Source organism: Sphaeramia orbicularis, chromosome 7, assembly GCF_902148855.1.
Source record: "Sphaeramia orbicularis chromosome 7, fSphaOr1.1, whole genome shotgun sequence".
Taxonomy (NCBI): Eukaryota; Metazoa; Chordata; class Actinopteri; order Kurtiformes; family Apogonidae; genus Sphaeramia; species Sphaeramia orbicularis.
The window spans coordinates 53,650,303-53,669,898 of record NC_043963.1 but is presented as its reverse complement, the minus strand read 5'-3'; the positions used below and the strand labels follow the sequence as shown (position 1 = coordinate 53,669,898).

Genomic DNA, 19,596 nt, shown 5'->3' with positions numbered 1-19,596 from the left:
TTCCAGATTTACAGCAAGAGTGGAGCTCAAACAAAGCACTCGAGAGCAAAAAATAGCATTCAGTTAGTACAACGAACATATACACAAGAGGAAATGTAAAAACGTGGCCAACAAATAAAAAAAAAAAACAAAACAAAACCTATAAATACTGTTTCCAGCTGTGCACATGCTGAACATGCCACAGAATGGATAGGGCAGATACTCACACCTACATCTATATATATGGACATAGAATTGAATTAATAAAGTTTTTATACATGTTGTTGATAAAATGACCTTTTGCTGTCGTTGTCTCTGGATCACATGATTTTGATTCCTGTGTTTAATATCACTTGGTTCCATGAAGTGACATCACCATAGAAACCACTTGGACCTGGAAGAAGAAATCTGTTCCTAAAAGTGACTTAAAATAAAAGGCATAATTACAACAAGGGCTAAAGTGAAATAATCCAATGTATCATCAGTTTGTGTAGTTGAACAGTTCCACATTGTGGTAAAAATCCTGCATGTAAACATTGATCAGCCTTTACACATGATCATTTAATGGGTCATATATTTATGTTCATAGTTTATGGATCAGATCCTGTCACACACATATTTACTAATGGTGAAGTTGAGGCTTTAATTAGATTCAAATCATTGAATAATGACATAAATGAGTTGTTTGGTCAGTTTGGACGTACAGTTGTAGTTCCCACTCCAGACCAGGTGGTGGCAGTAAGGCTCACATTCACATTTATGGACCAACACCTCTCACACATTAAAACTAAAGGCTGTTTATGAAATGTGAGCAGTAGAAAGTCCAGATGTTTGTGTTCACATCTACACAACCACATGTCCATGAACACAACAACACAACAGATCTACACATCACACAAACACACTGAGGATCCAGGACCATAGAGTCCAAATCCAGCAAACAGTGGTTCAGTGAATGTGGTTTTGAAGGTGTGGAGGTGGATCAGTTTGTCAGAGAAGACTCTATAGAAGGACACAGATCCAGCAGGACAGTCCACATACACTGAGACTGTACCAGAGGAGGAGGAGGAGGAGAAGAGGAGGGAGAGAGAGGAGGAGGACGGAGGGAGGTCTGTGCATTTGTTTTCATGACAGACACTGTATTCATCTCCACAACAGACCAGACTCCAGGACTGATGATTTCCTCCAAACACACCATCATCACCGTCTCCTTTCCTTCTGACTCCTCTGTAAGTCACTGATATATAAACCAATCCACTCCACTGGACCTCCCAGTAACAGCGACCAGTCAGACCAGTTGAACACATCACCTGAGGAAAGACCTCAAATCTGTCCTGATGATCAGGATATGACTGAAGCTCCTTCACTCGTTCCACCTTCTTGTTGTTCTCAGACAGTCTGAGCCAATCATTCGCTGTGTTTGGATCCAGGGTGAGTTCACAGAAATCTGATGGACAGAAGAAAACACAATCCAGCTGCAGTTATTGATCAGTGATCAGCTGATTGACTGACAGTCTGATCACATCACTGGGATCAATTCAACTGTTACTGATGGATGGATCATGTGTGAGTCTGACTCTGATCAATACTGATCAATAACAGATAAATCCAGTGTTTTATAGACAGATCTGTTGTTTCTGAGCACATTTTCACCAACAGACGTTCAATAAAAACAGAATAGATTTGATTTTCCTGTTGGATTTTCCTGATCAGAAACAGCAGATTCAACATTTCTAAAGGACTGGATTTTCCTTCTTTGTCAAACAGAAAATTAAATGGTATTGAACATATTTTCAGTTATTGACAGAAACACAAAGAATGGGACAAATGATGGATTTGAGCCCCAGGTTTGGATCAATTCAATATGTGAACCATTAAAGGAAGTGTTGAAAAGAACAAGTGAGTGGAAGTGTCCAAATGTGTGCATGGATTTGATCAGAGCACCATCCAAACAGTCCAGAGAGAGGCTGGATGGAGCTGACGGCCAAAACCATTCTGAGGTTTATGACCATGAATCTGCATTGAAGACAATCAGAGGATGGACCAGTGTTCAACATGAAGGTTGAATGTTTGTGTCATGGTTTGGACTGGGCTCACATGTCCCAGCAGCTTCAGGGCTCTGATCAAATGTGTGTGTTTACAATCATGTTGACAGCAGGAAAAAAAACCAACAAACACAAATGGTCCAGTGAAGGACGGCCCACTGGAACCAACTGGTTTAATGGATCCACCACAGGACTGAAATGTGGAAATTGACTAAAAACACAGATGTGACATGTTGGATTGTGTTGATGAATCCATATAGAAGAGACTGGACCCAACCACAGACTGAACCATGGACCCAACCACGGACTTTGATTAGTTTGGTTTAGGAGTCGCAGTATTTTGTGTTTGGTTGAATTGTTGTTATTTTTGTAGGTTTAATGGTTTTGTGTTGATGCAGTGGGTCAGACAGACGTTCATAATGAAACCCATCCATGTTCAGATGTAGAATGGCCCCTGAATTATTGTTTGTACATTTAATTCTTTGTCACACAGTGACAGTACAGACTGTAAATGTTCATAAAGACACTAGAGCTCTGATCTGCACTAAATAGTCTGGGACTGGACCTCAGGACTCACTGCTCAGGGTATGTGGGTCCATGTGGTGCCAGTCCTGACCAATCAGCTATCAGCTCATCCTTCCACTAAACCGACTGTTTTCATGAACACTTCAGATGTTTATAATGTGGAACCAGGTCCCAGTTTGGGTTCAAGTTGGTTTGAATCAATCTAATGAAATCACACTTACGTCTCCATGGACCTGGTTTCAACCATCGGACTCCAGCAGGATCCAACCTGAAAGGAGGAGGAGGGTCAGAGGTCAGCTGGAAACATGGACATTCTATCCTCTGATCTACTGAAGCTTTTCTGTTCACATCCACTAAATGGTTCCTTCTGAATCACTGACTGAGTCTGTTTGTCTTTGAACATGGGCTGGACCTTCATACAGGATGGATCCCAGCCCTGACAGATGGTTCCTGTCAGCTCTACCTGTTCTATCTGCCATTATCTGTGTGTGCATCAGCTCAGTCCATACCTGACAGCGTCCAGTCTCCAGTGTGAATCCTCCACTAGAGCAGACAGCTCCTGTCCTGAGGCTCCTGGATGGTTGTAGCTCAGATCTAGCAGTCTGAGATGGGACGGATTGGACTTTAGGGCTGAGACCAGAGAAGAACATCCTTCCTCTGTGATCAGACATCCTGACAATCTGCAAAACAAAACATCACATCCATAAACTGAGGATGGAGATGAGTGGAGTTAGTCATTGAACAGAGTCTGTGAATGCATGGGACTTCACCAACATGACTTCAATGTGTAAAGCCTATGAGTTCCAGACTCTGAACACAGTTGAAGATCAGTAGAACTGGTCTGGAGTTCAACACAAACAACCACTGACAAGTTCAATCCATCCAACAACTGGAGACAAACATTGAAATGATGTGTTGTGTTCTTTGTTGAACCCTGACCTGAGAGTGTCCAATCTGCATCCTGGACTCTTCAGTCCATCTGACAGGAACTTTGCTCCTGAATCCTTCAGGTCATTGTTGCTTAGATCCAGATGTGTCAGACTAGAAGACTGGGATCTGAGAACTGAGGACAGAGCTTCACAGCTTGTCTCTGAGAGGTTGCAGCCACTGAGTCTGGACAAAACAAAAGGGATGAGTATAAAGGTATTGATCTGGTTGAAATGATAGATCCATATTTGAAATGTTTGATCAAACTGTTTGTTCTCACAGAGCTTTGTTGGAGGCTTTGACCACTGGCAGCAGCCTCAGAAGAACCTCCTCTGAACCAGAGTATTCCTTCAGGTCAAACACATCCAGGTCTTTTTCTGATGACAGTAAGATGAAGGCCAGAGCTGACCACTGAGCAGGAGACAGTTCTGTGGACAGACGTCCTGATCTCAGGTACTGTTGGATCTGATCCACCAGAGATCCATCCTCCAGTTCATTCAGACAGTGGAACAGGTTGATGCTTCTCTCTGCAGACACATTCTCACTGATCTTCTCCTTGATGTACTCAGCAGTTTTCTGGTTGGTCTTTGAGCTGCTTCCTGTTGGTTTCACCAGACTTTGTAGGAGACTCTGATTGGTCTGCAGTGATAGACCCAGGAGGAAGCGGAGGAACAGGTCCAGGTGTCCATTTGGACTCTGTAAGGCCTGGTCCACAGCGGTCTGGTACAACTGGACAGGTTTGACCTTGTATAGTTTAGACCAAACAGATGTTTGTTCTTCTGACAGCAGATTAACTCCAGTGTTGGTGAAGGTCTGATGGACATGAAGAGCAGCCAGAAACTCCTGGACACTCAGATGGATGAAGCAGAACCTCTTGTCCTGGTACAGTCCTCTCTCCTCTTTGAAGACCTCTGTGAACACTCCTGAGTACACTGAGGCTGAGCTGATATCGATACCACACTCTGTCAGGTCAGATTCATAGAAGATCAGGTTTCCTTTCTCCAGCTGCTCAAAGGCCAGTTTTCCCAGAGACTCAATCATCTTCCTGGTTTCTGGACTCCAGTGTGGATCTGTCTCAGATCTTCCATCATACTTAATGTTCTTCAGTTTGACCTGAACCACCAGGAAGTGGATGTACATCTCAGTCAGGGTCTTGGGCAGTTGCCTTCTGTCTGTGGTCTTCAACACGTCCTCCAGAACTGTAGCAGTGATCCAGCAGAAGACTGGGATGTGACACATGATGTGGAGGCTTCGTGACCTCTTGATGTGGGAGATGATTATGTTGGTCTGTTCTTCATTGGTGAACCTCTTCCTGAAGTACTCCTCCTTCTGTGTGTCAGTGAACCCTCTGACCTCTGTCACCATGTCAACACACTGAGCAGGGATCTGATTGGCTGCTGCAGGTCGTGTGGTTATCCAGAGGCGAGCAGAGGGAAGCAGGTTCCCCCTGATGAGGTTCATCAACAACACATCCACTGAGCTGGACTCTGTCACATCAGTCAGGATCTGAGTGTTGTTGAAGTCCAGAGGAGGTCGACACTCATCCAGACCGTCCAAGATGAACACCACCTGGAGGTCTGCAAAGATCCAGATTCCTGCTTGGTTGGTTTCAGTGAAGAAGTGATGAACCAGTTCCACCAAGCTGAACTTGTTCTGTTTCAGCACATTCAGCTCTCTGAAGGTGAATGGAAATATGAAGTGGATGTCCTGGTTGGCTTTGTCTTCAGCCCAGTCCAGACTGAACTTCTGTGTGGACACTGTTTTCCCGATGCCGGCCACGCCCTTTGTCAGCACTGTTCTGATTGGTTGATCTCTGTCAGCTGGTGTTTTAAAGATGTCTTCACATGAGATGGTTGTCAGTGGTCTGTGCAGGTTCCTGGATGCTGTTTCAATCTGTCTTACCTCATGGTCCTGGTTGACCTCTGTAGCCCTTCCCTCTGTGATGTAGAGCTCTGTGTAGATCTGGTTCAGGAGGGTTTTGGGGTTTCCTGCTTTAGCGATGCCCTCACACACACACTCAAACTTCTGCTGCAGGTTACGTTTCAGTTTCCGCTGAACTCCAGACCGACTTCCTGAATGTAGACCCAGATAAAACCATCAGTCTCACAGTAAATCCAAGTATTTTCATCTGTTCAATCTGTACAGAATGGTCTTACTGCCGTGCAGACGCTCAGCCAGCTCCTCCTGCTTCAGTCTCCTCAGGAAGTTCAGTGTGATCTTCAGAAAAGCCTCTGAGCTCCTCCTCTGCTCTTCATCCTCATCCTTCAGACTCTCTAAGCATTCTGGGTAATCTGTACTCAGAACCTGATGGAACTTCTTCAGTTCGTTCTTGACAAAAGTGCAGATGTTCTCCTCCAGCAGCTGGAAAACAAAACATGGGGAAAGACCCAAAGTCCACCCATGGACCAAAGCTCAGGTCCATGTTGGACACAGTGACATCCACTGGTCTGAAACCAGCAGCAGGAGATGACTGGACAGAACAGATGGATCAGTAGATGTTAGACATGTACACACCTTAAATATGGAGTCCAGCTGAGTCTGATCCTGTGGACCAGTGGGAACCTCTGAGTTCTGCTGCTCCACTCTGTGGATCAAACATCAACAATGAGCTCACGTTATGTCTGACCACACTGACCATGACAGGTGGACACATCTGGATGTCAACATGAGTCACATGACCCCCTGTAGTGGGAAAGGCGTCCTGGTCCTGCTGATCCCACTGAGAATCAACATCTGAGTGAGTTTGGAGCTGGTCAAGGCGTCAAAAACAGTGGAAAACTGAATTCAGTCCAAAGCACTTGAAGGTTTTTACCCTTCAGCTTTAATTTCAATAAATCATCAGCAAACATGAACCAAAACAGGCCATCCATCATCAACTCAAACCCACTCCACACCATACTCAACCAACCCAAGAAAAACTGAAGATAACTGAGGCTTTTGTACACAGTGCTGCCTCCAGTGGAAGGAGATAGATCAACTATACAACCATTTACACACAAGCTATAAAACAGTGAATGATACATGACCAAAACCCAGACTATACTCTACATAAATATATATACATACACAGCACGACTATCCAACACTAAAATACCAGACCCAAATATAGAAATGAATATTTCCATGGAACCATCAGCTCAAAGCCTTGCTCAAACTCACCTGTGTGTGCATCACCTGGGTGGAACTAGAACTGGTCCATCAAGCCCCCGGGGACTGTTTGGGCCCACAGACCATTCCCCCAGGAACACCACACAGGTCAGTTTGTGTCTACCGTGCATTTATCAGTTTTATATGAATCCTTTTCTGTCGGTACATGTCCAAACTCCTGCTATTTTCAGTATTTCCTTCATATACGGCTTCTCTTTATAGCTCGGAGACAGCGCAGAAACCCGGCTCCCATGGCTGGGCACAAATCCCTAATCATAGACGTACACCGACCAACAGTTGAATCATTTTAGAAGTACTTTAGCAAATTGTTGTCCCTAAATGAAACATGTGTTGTTCCTTTCCCCCTTATGTCCAGACTAAACCAGTTGTCTTTAAACATCTTACTTTGTCCTTCAACAATGCAATCCAATTAGCCCCATGCTGAACATGTTAACGGTGGTTTGTCGTTCCAGAGCTTCACACTCACTGTTTGAGTTGATCAACAGGTTTAGTTGAGTTCAGTTGATCAGGATCCCCATCAGACACATCTTGGCAGCAGGACTGAACTGAGTTTAGTCACAGAAATGTCATTTCAGACACTGAAGAACATTTACTGAACAGTCACATTAAGACTAAACAAAGGGACACCTGTCAGCCAATCAGAAAGCAGAATGGTCAGTAACCATGGAGACGCCTCTGTGTCAGGAGGGAACATCAGTTTGGTTAGCAGTTCTAACGTCTATTTATTTTCTACTCATGAAACCTTTAGACAATAAATGATGTGAAGAATCTGAAAATGAACCCGTTATAAACCTTCAAACTTAAGTCAATATTTAATATAGATTTAATAAACAGTCGACACATCGAACATTTACATCAAACTTACGTCTCGGTGGAAAAGGCTGGCGGTTCGTTCCTGGACCGGTCACTCCTGAAGGACACACAACTCAGTCCAGGATCAGGTCCCGAGGCCTGTGGTCTCTGATGGATCCTGATCATCAGGAAAACAGTGACAATAAGAAAGTGATCAATACACTGAAGATAAATAAAGTCTGAATCTGATCAGAAAACTCACAGATCAGAGATCTGTTCGATCATGATCATTGAGTTCATTCTAGGTTAATCAGGTGATGAATAATGATTAAGTATAAATCAATAATGTAGTTCCTGTAGTTGTTGGTCAGATGTTCTTCAGTCCAACCAGGTGAATCTAATGACAGACTATTTGGACCCGTGTGTCCACAGCCAACCATCAGATTTCCACCCAGCTGATGGATAGACCTACTACTGTGTGGAAACATGGCACTGAAAACTGAAGCGGAACACACACAACTCTACATCACATGAGGGAGCCCAAACCCAGTTTCCTGCTGAGTCCTGGAGGATCCGTTCATCCATAGAGTCTGTGGTCGGATCAACATTTACATACAAGTGGTTTAATGTCGCACTGGGGTTCTAAAGGTCTGAATGAGGACCACCTACACTGACTCTGATGAACGATCCTGTGGAAGAAAAGAAATAAGTCCTTGGAGTCAGTACTCTTCATGGACACAGAGCTGGGTCCTTGTCCAGGTCTGTGATAGTGATGTCAGTGGTTTTAGTGCTGAGCTCTGACATGGAGAACAGTGTGAGACAGGTCCAGATGGTGGTCTCACCTCTCAGGTTTAAGGGGTCTGTGCGGTCCAGGTTCCTGAGGGGGTCCTATCGGTGGTCTTGGGGGTGGGGCTCTCCTCCTTTCTGTCCTCACACTGATCCATTCTGAATCCACATCAGTCACACAACAAACCCTGAAAACAGCAGAGTTTGAGATGTGGTTCTATGATGGAGAAGAGTCAGATGTGGACCAGCGGTTCAGAGATAAACCAGACTCAGAGTTTTGGACCAAGACCTGTATCCCATATCTCATATGGTGTGTGTTTAATGTAGAAGGGACTTCATGAAGGTGTTTGTGGTGAGTGTGAGTTGAAGTGTAATGGCTTACCTGTGTGTGTATGTATATGTGTGTGTGTGTGTGTGTGTGTGTATGTATATATGTGTGTGTGTGTGCGTGCGTGTGTGTGTTGGTTCTGCTGTAGTTGTACTGTCAGATCACTAGATGGCCTCCTGGAGCTAATGATGGGACCTGAAGGGAAGGAGAAGAACAGCTGATCCTCAAAGTGTAGGAAGAAAATCCATCAGGAAATGTTGAAGGTGAACTGGTTTAGTCTACTGGTTTACAGTCTGACCAGCACCATGTGATGATGGTTTCTCAGATTTCCATTCAAACCTGAAGGGCTAAACCAGCCCAGACCAGAAGTCACATGATCAGAGGTCACATGACCAGAGGAGACGTTCAATCACCTACAAAACATAAACATCAGGTTGTGATTCTGAACTGTTCACTGCTCATGTTCTCCACTGGAAACCTGCCTAGAACCTTAATGACACTAATGTTCTGTAGGTTTAAGGGTCTGGACTCAAATATGAACATGTGGTTTATTTGGATGCAACAGTTGATTGGTTTAGATTTGACGCCTGAGGATGATGTCAGAGATCAAAGGTCAGTGTGTTTAATCCTCCAACAGGAGTCCTCATATCTGTGAAATAACTCAGCTGTTCAGAGGAACACAAAACCAGGACAGTGTGTCTGTCAAATACCACATTTTGGGGTGTTTTGGTCACATTGATGCTCAAACTGTTGAGTCTGTGCGGTTCATTCAAAGCGGATCTGGTCCACACTGATCTCATGAAATCCTGTTGTATGTCACCAGTGTTGGGCAAGCTACTTGGAAAATATAGGGAGCTAAGCTACCAGTTACTCTGCCATGAATGAAGCTTGACTACACTGAATCTACCACCCAGTCGAATGTAGCAAGCTGTTACACAAACCCTGCAGAAGTAGCTCACTACATATGAAGCTACTTTATGTTGCACCAACTTACATGGCGATAAACATGGGTAACTACATGTTTAAATTACCAAATACATGCAAAATCAATTCCATTGGGTTATCACTATGCCAGAGAAACTATAAAGACCAAAAATTACTGGCCAAATACTGACATCTGCAGACCAGGATGTAGTTAACAGTGCTCCCTACAATCCAATGGGCTCTATGCACAGCCCCACTACTTCCTGAGCTTCAGGTAGCTCGTTTATTTCCTGTCTTTCATCATTGGGCACACTGATTAATCCAGGTGTGTCTGACCACAGTAGTCACAACAAGAAGTAGCAGACACACCTGGATTAATCAGTGTGTCTAATAATGAAAGACAGGAAATAAAGGAGCTGCCTTAAGTTCAGGAAGTAGTGGGGCTGTGTATAGAGTCCATTGGAGTTCAAAGTCACGTGGAAGTCGTGGGCAGTAAACAGAATACTTTGGATGGGCGTGCAGACAGGGGACTCACCAAAACCAGGCTTTTCACCCAGGGGTGGGGCTCTACGTCCTGCATCACCCACATTGTGTACATCGTGGACAGTATACTTTTGAGTTTATCTGATTAGCTTTGATGTGTGGAAGAGAATAATTTATTTCAGGTGAAATATGAACAAGGATGCATTGTCAACTTAAGACTTAATTTTATTTAAACAAATGTTCAAAAATAACTGTAACCCTATGTTTGCCTCATGTTGAATAGATTTAGATTCATGCAGCTGTTTATGAGACCAGTAAAACCTACAAACTACTCCTGATTAAGTCAGGATCATTTTATAATAGTGAGGAAATACTACTGATGGATGCTTGGGTAAACTAAATAGAGTAGTCTGATATGTCACTGTTTCTAAAACGTGTTTTTCTGGACTAAAAAAAAAAAAAAAAAAAAAAAAGCAAAAATTGAGAGTATACCCATTTCTCCAGGGATCACTACACCACTGACAAACTGGTTCCTTTAGTGCAGCGTTTGTCAAACTGGGGTTATGAAGTCTTTCAGGGGGGTCATGGGATCAGTCCTGGATGTTTTTTTTTTTTCATCAGGTTAGAACATGTGCAGACCTGATCAAAATCTTAAGACCAGTTGAGCAATAGCTAGAATTTACCTTTTGCACTTTTGGATCTTAATGAGGTTTTAAGTAGAGCTACAATATACAAAAGCAAGAAGGGGGAGTGAGACAAAAAAACACTTTGAAAAAGTAATTTATTGAAAACAACAAGTAAACTGAAATAGGCTGTTTATCAGCTGATCAAAAGTTTAAGACCGCAGGCTATAAAGGCCAAAATCTGCTCAAAATTCTCATTTTCTGTCGGGCATTCACACGGTCATGCCCTCCTGATGGCTAAAGCTAAGAAGCTTTCTCTTCTTGAACGTGGTCGGATCGTCAAGCTGCATAAGCGAGGCCTCTCGCAGCATGCCATTGCTGCTGAGGTTGGACGCAGTAAGACAGTCATTCTAAATTTTTTGACAGATCCTGAGCATTATGGAACAAAAAAGTCAAGTGGTAGACCCAAAAAAATTACACCTGCGCTGAGCCGGAGGATCCGATTGACTGTCCGTCAAGACACAGGGCGGTCCTCGACCCAAATTAAGGCCCTTACTGGTGCCGACTGCAGCGCAATAACCATCAGACGGCATCTGCGGGAAAAGGGTTTCAAAAACAAAAAACGAATTCAAAGACCTCGTCTCCTACAACGCCACAAAACTGCCCGTTTAGACTTTGCCAGGGAGCATCAAACATGGGACATTGAAAGGTGGAAAAAAGTTTTATTCTCTGATAAAAAATTTAATCTTGACGGTCCAGATGGCTTCCAACGTTACTGGCATGACAAGGAGATCCCACCTGAGATGTTTTCTACCCGGCACAGTGGAGGGGGGTCCATCGTGATCTGGGGTGCTTTTTCATTCAGTGGAACACTGGAGCTTCAGGTGGTGCAGGGTCGTCAAACGGCGGCTGGTTACGTGCAGATGTTGCAGCGGGCATCCCTCATGACTGAGGGCCCTCGTCTGTGTGGTAACAGCTGGGTTTTTCAACAGGACAACGCTGCAGTTCACAATGCTCGCTTGACGAAGGACTTCTTCAGGGAGAATAACATCACTCTTTTGGACCATCCCACATGTTCCCCTGATTTAAATCCCATAAAGAACATTTGGGGATGGATGGCAAGGGAAGTTTATAAAAATGGCCATCAGTTCCAGACGGTTGATGCCCTTCGTGAAGCCATCTTCACCACTTGGAGCAATGTTCCCACCAGCCTCCTGGAAACACTCGCATCAAGCATGCCCAAACGAATTTTTGAAGTGATTAACAAGAACGGTGGAGCTACTCATTACTGAGTCCTACTGAGAAAATTTTTTGTTTTGGTTTGGAGAGTTTTTTGTAATTTTTTGAGCGATGGTCTTAAACTTTTGATCAGCTGATAAACAGCCTATTTCAGTTTACTTGTTGTTTTCAATAAATTACTTTTTCATAGTGCTTTTTGTCTCACTCCCCCTTCTTGCTTTTGTATATTGTAGCTCTACTTAAAACCTCATTAAGATCCAAATGTACAAAAGGTAAATTCTAGCTATTTTTCAAATGGTCTTAAGATTTTGATCAGGGGGAACTAATGTTTAGCACTGGAGCACCCAGGACTCATTTTATGGATGTACACCAAACCAATCTACTGCCATGGTGATCTGTCACTAGACTAGACAGAGTTTAGGTTTGGACAATGGACAAGGACTGGACTGGAAAAGACACATGGGACATGTTTGTGTTTTGGACCAGTTTGAACAGTTTGGACTTTAATGTTCTCAGATGTCCGATGGAAACGGGCTCACTGACCCACTGATATTGGTCACATGCTTATCTTTGATCCCAAAATTTGTTTGTTGTTCTAAAAAAGTAACTTATTTCATAGTTGTAAGATAATTGCGCATTTCCTATTTTTATTTCAATAAATATTGTCTCAGTGAGCAGTTTGGCTGAGTTTATTTAGCAAAAATCTAAGTTATTTTTAAGAGGGGAACTGGCTGTAATGCTCTTTACAGTGGGTTTGGCGTCTCTGAAAAGAGCCTTTGTGGTGATCATCGTCCACACACCTCAGCCAACAACCATCGGATGTTCTGCAGAACACCGGTTCCCTCAGCATTGAAGTGAACGCCGTCATTTGACAGGTGTGCATTACGAGTCTCATTTCCAACTCCGCCATGATAACTCAGCCCCGCATGACGCGCTTGGTCTGCTCCATACCCTGTCTGCTGTCCGTTCACTGGTACCGCCAGCAACAACGCAGAAGGATGCTGGAGAACAGGAAGACGGGAAAAGCTCCATCACTGCCCAGAGTTTGCTAAGCTGTCCACAAGCGCGGGCATGGCGCTTCCAAGAATGTGTACGACGACGTTCCAGTAAGACATGCCCACTCCAGCCAAAATGCTTGGTTCATAGTGAGTCCTGTGCAGACAGTGTGTGGGCCCCGTTCCAAACAATCTTGAGTGCTTGTGTTGTGCATTATATAATTACATTTTATAGTCTACAAACTGCTTCTCCACTCTGTTAAGCCATATAAAAATAGTGTCTGTGGTCGTTACCACGGTACTTGATCAATAAAAGAGATAAGCTTCTGAAATGTTACTTCATTTAGGAAATAGTGACATGACCGCCAAGCTACTGAAAATTGTAGTAAGTTACTAGCTTCGCTACAAGTAGCGACGCAACTGCCCAACACTGTATGTCACACCAGTTCTTATGTCATTTGGCTGCTATACATATGCATTTTCATCATTTTGCGTGTTATTCAACACCATTTGATCGAATGTCAGTTTACACCCAGATCTGCGGTTCACATAACCCTAACCCTCAGTGTATGGTATTTGACACAGGGTGAACATACACGTGGAAAGCTTAGAATGCGAACAGAAAACACGCCAATTAATGCCAGTTCAAAGTGGTTTGTATATGTTTATGAGCAGTGATGTCATGTTGCTTTGATCGTTACCCGCTCCAGAGACCACATCATCCCCATTCTCAAACAACTTCACTGGCTCCCCGTATCATACCGTATCCAATACAAGCTCCTCCTCCTCACCTACCAGTCCCTCCATAACCTGGCCCCTCCCTATCTCACTGATCTCCTTCAGCAGCACTGCCCCCCCCCACCTGCTGCCTCAGATCAGCCAACACTAACCTCCTTACGCCCACCACTAGGACACAGCACCGGACCTTGGGGACCGAGCCTTCGCTGCAGCCGTCCCCTCCCAATGGAACTCACTCCAACAAAACATCAGGAACTCAGACTCAAAACAAAACTTCAAATCACTACTGAAAACTCACCTGTTCAAACTTGCATTTTCTTGAGCCTCTTTTTTTTTCTCTGTTCTTTTTGTTTTGTTTGTGAAGCATCTTTGAGTGTCCAAAAAAGTGCTATATAAGTGTGATTTATTATTATTATCATTATTATTATTATTGTTGTTATTATTATTATTATTATTATTATTATAACTGAAACTTATTGATGGTAAAGTTACCAGTTCAACACATGGTCCAGTCAAATCTAACCACTGAGCTTCACATCAGCATCTACTCTGAGGCTTGGTCTCATTACAGTCACTTCAGACGGACTCCAACACATGGATTAAAGCTCATCCAGTTTCTACTGTTTCTACTGAAGTAAAGAACCCACAGTGAAGGAGGTGAGAGTCAAACAGGTCCAACATTACCTTCATGGAGAGACACAGAGACTCACAGCTGCTGCTGTTTGAAGAGTAAGTAGAAATGAAACCAACATGAAGTGGATGAGAGGAGGAGGAGTCAGAACAGACAGAACAGGTTCCACCAGGTTTTACTGTTTGTACCTGATGGACTGATAGGAACCATTATCTGGGTCCAAATTTACTTCCAGTTCTATCACATTCACAAACCAAACTGGATCAAACTGATTTTGGGAGGAATTGTATGAACAATACACACTGCAGCAGTGTATATATTATACATAATCATGGAGTATATCGTGCTTTTCTATGAATGCATACTCAAAGCACATACAGTGGATCCATTATTCATTCACACTCTGGTAGAGGTAAACTATTACTGCCCTGGGGCAGGCTGACTGAAGTGGGGCTGCCCATCACACTTCACACATACCACAGTAGCAGAGCGTGAAGTGTCTTACACAAGACCAAGGACACAACAGCACATGACTAGGTCAGAGTGGGATTTGAACCGCCAACCTTTCAGTTATTGGACCACCCGTTCTACCTCCTGAGCCACCGCCACACATAATATCTACTCTTCATCTGTGTGGACACGATAGAAAAGTTTGGGACAAATCAAACAGTATATAAAGTTAAATAAGTGGCCACAGTTTAATATCAAAGGTTGTTTCTTTTCATTTCTTTGTAATGTAAATGTTATGTACTCTCTATGATCCTACATCATTATTATGACTTCAACATTAATCTATATGTTTGTGATGATCAGTGATGTACTTGACTGACACATGTAATACAGCAAGAAGACAATCTCATATTTCACTACCATTTTCTTAAATTGATCTGTCCAATGTGAGGACGTCTCAGTGTCTTCAGTGTCCACCGACGTGACTCCTCCCACGGCTCTGGGGGGAGGACATGACGACAGGAAATGAGGAGACGTATATACTTTCCAATGACTGTATGAACAGTAGGTGGTGGTATTGACACATGAAAGGATTTAGATTCTATTTGGTTACTGTCAAAAAAAAGAACATCAAAAAGCAGTTCAGTGGCTCCAATCCAGTTCCCATGTTAACTGGTAACAGAAAATGCTTTGACCTCTTGATTTCCACAGTTGTGCAGGTGTGTTGGTCCATGTGAAGTCGATGGTGAATCTACTGGGCTGCGGTCGTCTGGTCACAGACTGGAATACTCATGTATTTTCAGAAAATAAAGTTTTTAATCCTAAACACCTATAAAATTATACCTATTCATCTATACCTGTTTTTGAGACTTTGGGACTTTTGAAATACAGTGTGACTGTAAAAAATGAATGTAATTAAACTTTCATTAGACATTAGACATTATGACTCGTGTAAATATACACAACACTTTTAATTGGCATTATTTGTTGTGTTATCTCCACATTGAGAGGGGCCAGCTGAGGTGGCTCGGGCATCTGTTTCGGATGCTTCCTGGACGCCTCCCTGGGGAGGTGTTCCGGGCATGTCCCGCCGGGAGGAGACCTCGGGGAAGACCCAGGACATGCTGGAGAGACTATGTCTCTCGGCTGGCCTGGGAACGCCTCGGGGTCCTCCTGGAAGAGCTGGAGGAGGAGTCTGAGGAGAGGGAAGTCTGGGCATCCCTGCTTAGACTGTTACCCCTGCGACCCGGCCCCGGATAAAGCGGAGGATAATGAATGAATGAATGTCGTGTTATCCGTACGCATTTCGGCTTTCTGCGTGTATGTTGATGCTGCGTCAGATACCACGCACTGAGGGTTAGGGTTATGTGGACTGGAAATCTGGGTGTAAATTGACACGACATCAAACAGCGTTGAGCAACACGCAAGAGAATAGCACGCCAAATGTCATAAGAACTGGTGTGACGTACACTGCGATTTCTTGAGATCAATCTGTTAAACCATTACAAAGAATTTATAGTTGGTTCTTCAGAGGAATGAAGAGTCAGGTTTAGACCAGCTCTAAATGTAAAGTGTCATGAGATAACTGCAGTTGGGATTTAAAGTTACATAAATTACATTTAAATTGATTGAATTTTGGTGAGAACAGTCTCCACAGTGAAGCCCATTTGATATTTCAATTGTGTCAAAGTGCATCCATCTTCCTCTTGTCCAGGTGAGCAGGCTAAGCCCACAAGCCCAGACCCCCCCTCCACTAAATAAACCCTCCATGCATCCTGGATCTGTCCCAGGGTCTCCTCCTGGTTGGACCTGCCTGAAACAGCGGACCAGGTTCTGACAAGATGAACTTTGTATAAGTCCAGAAACATACTCAACCATAAGACCCTACATATAATTTACTGTTCACTTCTACTTCCTTCTATGTCATATTGTGTGGGAGTGTGGGGCTGGACATATAAAACAACTGTAAATACTATAGTCCTCCTACAAAAACCAGTCATACGTATTATTAATAAGGCTGGTTACTATGAACATACTAATGAATTGTTTATGAAATCCCATATTATGAAATTTAATGATTTGGTTTACTATAAAATAATGCAAATAATGTATAAAGCAAAATTAAAGTTACTCCCTGTGTGTGTACAAAGGTTCTTCTCAACACATGAGTCTAAATATGATTTGTGAGATGTTTGTAAATTTGTTGAACAAAAAGCTAGAAAAGAGACTAACAGCAGATGTATATCTGTTGGAGTTCAACTATGGAATGAGGCCAGCATGGATTTAAGAATGTGGAGCTCATTTTTGATATTTTAAAAAAAATAGCACGTGAGGCAATTTTTGAAGGATACAACTGTTAAGATCTAATAAGTAATAAGTAAATAATTTATTTTCGACTCTACATTAAATTACCATTAATTTGGTCGGTTATGTTTTCTATTTTTCTGGTTCAGTTTCATTTTATGCTTTTTGCTTGTTTGTTTGGTTGTATGCATTGCTGTTTTTTCTTATATTGAATGCTGGGTAACTGAATGTGTTCTGTAGGACAGGCATTAATAGAAGCATTCTGCTTCTGCCTGGGCCTTTTCACTCACGAACCTGTTGGTAATGTTTGGAGTGTGGACACTGGTTGTATAATGTGATGACTGAATAAAGAATTTCATCATCAACCTTCTGAAGGGCTTCCTGTGGATGTGGAGGAGCAGCCACTCTGTTCGGACCTCCTCTCAGATGGATGAACCCCATCTCTGAGATAGAGTCCATCCACCTGCACAGGAAACTCATTCCAACACTTGCATTCGCCATCTTATTTTTTCGGTCACTATGTGGTGGCAACGTTTTTCTCAAAAAGAATTACAACTTTCTGATTTTGAGGCACTACAATAGGAAAAAAAAAAACAAAGCCCTCACATATTTTGAAATAAATGTTGCTCGTCTGGTCCACTTGATCTGTGTTGTTTGTGTGACCAACTTTGGTGGGTCGGGAACGTTTCTCCAACTGGATGGGCATTGAAGTGGTCCAAGTGGGAGGAGTTCAGCTGGGTTCCTCTGGTCCATATCCTGATGGTTAGTAATGTGTCTGAGTGGTGCATGAATACACCTCCATCTGAGGCCCACTCTATACATTGGTCAAACTCAACGTACTACTGAAAACAATCAACGATCCAAACGTGGGCTGAAGATGCGCTCCTTCAGCTGCAGGACTGCTTTACCTGCACAGAATGAAAAACACCCACACCTTCAAACACACTCATAGTCAGAGTTGTTTTAGTCAGCTTGTTTGTCAGGAAGTGTTTAGACCTCCCTAGGTGCCTTAGCAACATCGGGCTCTATGGGAAAGGAATCCTGGGCCTTCCTATCTCCAGCCTCACAGAGGAGTATAAGACCACCAAAGTTAGACTGGAGATGATGCTGACAGACTCCTGTGACTCATACGTAGCTACACTGGCTCTCACCGTGGTGACTAGGAGGAAGTGGACTCCAGCTGCAGCGACACACGTGGCCAAATCAGCCCTCAAACACCGGGAGGTTGTCGGCCTTGTGCAAAAAGGGAGAGGAGGACTTGGCCTTGGGGAGAGCAATCCACCCTGAAACAAGGCAACTCCAGTCCAGCGACGGGGCCTCGTGGTCGAGGAGGTGCGTCGGCAAGAGCAGGCTGACACAGCAAAGGCTGTGTCACAAGGCAGGCAAGGACAGTGGATGCGTTGGGAAGAGGTTGAGAAGCGTAGGATCTCTTGGAAGGAGCTACGGGACATGGAAGCATTTCGATCTAGCTTCATTATATGTGCCATCCATGATGTCCTACCATCTCCTCAGAATCTTAGCCTGTGGTATGGAGAAGACCCTATACGCGCCCTCTGTCCATCTCCAGCTAACCTGAAGCACATCATGGTTGGCTGCAAGATGAGCCCGACGCAAGGTTGATACACCTGGCGCCACAACCACATGTTGAAGTGTCTGGCAGCTACGCTGGAGAGTAGATGGAGGTTTGTCAATGCCCTTCCTCCAGCATCCTCCAATTCTTCTTCGGGGCATTTCATCAGTGAGGGGGAGAAACCAACCACGGCCCACACACCAACATCAGAGGCTGGCCAGTTGGGTGCAGCACGAGGCTAGAAACTCCTAGCTGACCTTGAGCAGAGGCTCTGCTTCCCGATAGAGATTGCCACCACCAACCTCAAACCTGACCTTGTTTCTCTGGTCCCCTTCACTACAAAGCATCTACATCATTGACCTCACAGTGCCCTGGGAGGATGCTGTGGGTGAGGCCTATGAGCGCAAGAGGAGTAGGTATGCTGAGCTAGCACCTGAGGCTAAACAACAGGGCTGGAAAGCCACAGTTTGCCCAGTAGAAGTTGGCTGCAGAGGATTTGTAGGTCAGTCAACTACATGGCTCCTCAAAGCCATGGGAATCAGAGGCGAAGCCCATTGCTAAGCCATCAAAGCTCTGTCTGAAGCTGCAGAGAGGGCCAGCCAGTGGCTGTGGAACAGGAGGAGAGACAACACCTGGGCTCCAAAGTAATGGCATGCTGGTATTGGGGAAATGGGAGCCAGAAGGGGCTGAGGTGGAGGGGGGCACACCTGGGACACCAGATGTTGCTGCTGAGTCCTCTGGAGGTGTCGTGGGTCCCATCAACGAAACACCTATGACGGAGGATGCCCACCTGACGACCCCAGTGAAATCCTTGGCTCCTTCAGCCACCCAAAGCCAAAACATCAATAGCTGCCTCACACTTTCTCAATAAAAGGATTGAGTCATCCAGTCCTGAAATGGTATGCGGACAGGTGCAGGCTTGGCTCAGGGAGGAGGACAGCCCTGCCATGCAGAGTCCACTGCCCTCTGGATCTATAACATCTCATCCTGTGTTTTCTAAGGGTACGTTTACACGGCAACACTCCGCAAAGATTTCTCCTTTGCGTTATAAAATCATTCCGCGTTAAGACGAAGCCGCTATGATAACGA

The 19,596-nt window shown here is 44.1% G+C and overlaps 1 long non-coding RNA gene across 1 annotated transcript; it reads right to left on the bottom strand.

The window, feature by feature from the left end:
* Nucleotides 1–603: 603 nt before the first annotated feature.
* Nucleotides 604–3,108, bottom strand: LOC115423149 (uncharacterized). The gene is made up of 3 exons (XR_003935917.1): nt 3,059–3,108; nt 2,771–2,817; nt 604–1,426 (listed from the first exon to the last, which is right to left on the bottom strand). It is a non-coding gene; the product is annotated as an uncharacterized LOC115423149 (long non-coding RNA).
* Between the last annotated feature and the right edge of the window lie 16,488 nt (nt 3,109–19,596).